Source organism: Adiantum capillus-veneris, chromosome 22, assembly GCF_014529385.1.
Source record: "Adiantum capillus-veneris isolate H3 chromosome 22, ASM1452938v2, whole genome shotgun sequence".
NCBI classification, from domain to species: Eukaryota; Viridiplantae; Streptophyta; class Polypodiopsida; order Polypodiales; family Pteridaceae; genus Adiantum; species Adiantum capillus-veneris.
This window is the reverse complement of record NC_140952.1, coordinates 149,416,179-149,418,181: the sequence shown is the minus strand read 5'-3', so window position 1 is coordinate 149,418,181 and position 2,003 is coordinate 149,416,179. Positions and strand designations below refer to the sequence as shown.

Sequence of the window (2,003 nt, the reverse complement as noted above, 5' to 3'; positions counted from 1 at the left end):
AGGCTATGTAGTCTTTATCACAGGCACGCATCTGGGGCTTGTCAGAATCCCGCTGAAAAGATCAATGACACGATTGCCTCAGAGAGAGAGAGAGAGAGAGAGAGAGAGAGAGAGAGAGAGAGAGAGAGAGAGAGAGAGAGAGAGAGAGAGAGAGAGAGAGAGAGAGAGAGAGAGAGAGAGAGTGGGCACAATCGAGAGCTCCAAACCATGCTCCAGTTCTCCTGCCGCGAGTCCTAGGGAGTTTGACCTAGCAGGGCCGCACATCATCAGCGCCTCACAGGATTTGTGCATCAGTGTTTCATCGCATTGCTGTAGAGGAGAAGATGTTGTATCTGCTGCCCCATCTCGACTTTGGCTGGGCCATAGATCAAGCCATTCTTGGTGAGGAAGATCGTGTCGTCGTCGTCCGTTTCGGCCATGATTGGGATGAGACTTGTATGCAGATGGATGAGGTAATGGCCTCCGTTGCGGAAACAATAAAGAACTTTGCAGTGATATATCTTGTGGACATCACCGAAATACCAGATTTCAATACAATGTATGAATTGTATGATCCTTGCACTGTCATGTTTTTCTTCCGCAACAAACATATCATGATCGATTTGGGAACAGGAAACAACAACAAAATTAATTGGGCCTTGAAAGATAAGCAAGAGTTCATCAACATTGTTGAGACAGTTTATAGAGGTGCGAGGAAAGGGCGTGGTCTCGTTATTTCACCCAAGGATTACTCCACAAAATACAGATATTAGACTAGCAACCCTCAATGGCTACTTTGTAGCAGGGGCTCTTAATCAGAAGCCAAGGGTGAACATGCATGCAAGTGTATTGCTATCACATTCAAGTGAAATCAGTGGAATGCTTTTGTGCTCCTGATGTCACCGTATCAATTAAATTATATCTTTGTCAAAAGAGAGAGAGAGAGAGAGAGAGAGAGAGAGAGAGAGAGAGAGAGAGAGAGAGAGATCATGGTGCCGTCACTTGTCTATGTGCTTGGTTGTGTGTGTGAGAGAGTTAATGCTTGCATTTTTTCTGTGTTGATTGTGTATGGGAGTCAGTGCAGTTTTAGTTTTATGTTTTTAAAGCCTGCGTATTCTGATGTACCTGCAACGCGTGGACGAGGGAGTTAATGCTTGCAAGTTTTTTGTGCTGATTGTGCAAAGAAGTCAATGCGGTTTTAGTGCGTTGGCAGCTGCCTGTGTTTCACAGGTTGTGAAGAGGACACACTAGAAGTTACTACACGGCATGGACGACATGGTGGCAGTTGTTGTAGTGCAACAGACCGATGTTGAAGTGCAATACTCGAGATAGTGTTTGTGAAAAGCACATCACTGTAGCCAGCGGTCATGGTTAAGGTTGTACGAACTGTTGCTTCAGGGCATGCGTTAAGCTCCTCATTGCCAGCAATGTAGATTAGATGCCTCGATTGAACCATCAGACACACTATGCATAGAAAACGTTGGGGTCTCTCTTTCTAAACAACTATATGTGCACTTGTTCCTATCTGTATTTGCGTCAATTAATTTTGCATTAATCAAGCTCGTTTTCCACATCATGGTTGTGCATTATCTGTTGAATGTGTAGGGTGCATTGTGGCCTCATCTGATCCGGTTTTTTCCACACTCCCATTGTCTTGCCTGGTTAAATTGTCGACACTCCCCATTGTCTGCCTAGTTAAATTCTCCCTTAGGCTTCTGCAAGAGTTGTATTTCTCTCGCACTTCTTAACTTAGCAATGTTTGCAAGAATAAAGGTTCGGGTTTTTTACAATTCTCGCGCACTGACAGGTCCTCTCTCTATCGATTATGTCGATCGCTTCCTCTCCCGCTGCTAGTTTTCGGTATGTCAACTGAATGATATGAATAAATGAAATGCTTTATTTTGTCAAGTTTCATTGGCGAGATTTAATCATAAATAATTTGGAGATGGGGAAATCTTGGATGATTCAACTTCTATATGTTGCATATATATCCTCTGACTGCCAAAATGGAAGAAGTAGACGTC

At 43.6% G+C, this 2,003-nt stretch overlaps 1 pseudogene; it reads left to right on the top strand.

The window, feature by feature from the left end:
* The first annotated feature begins 323 nt into the window (after nucleotides 1–323).
* Nucleotides 324–792, top strand: LOC147430419 (thioredoxin-like protein YLS8 pseudogene; annotated as a pseudogene).
* The last annotated feature ends 1,211 nt before the right edge of the window (nucleotides 793–2,003 follow it).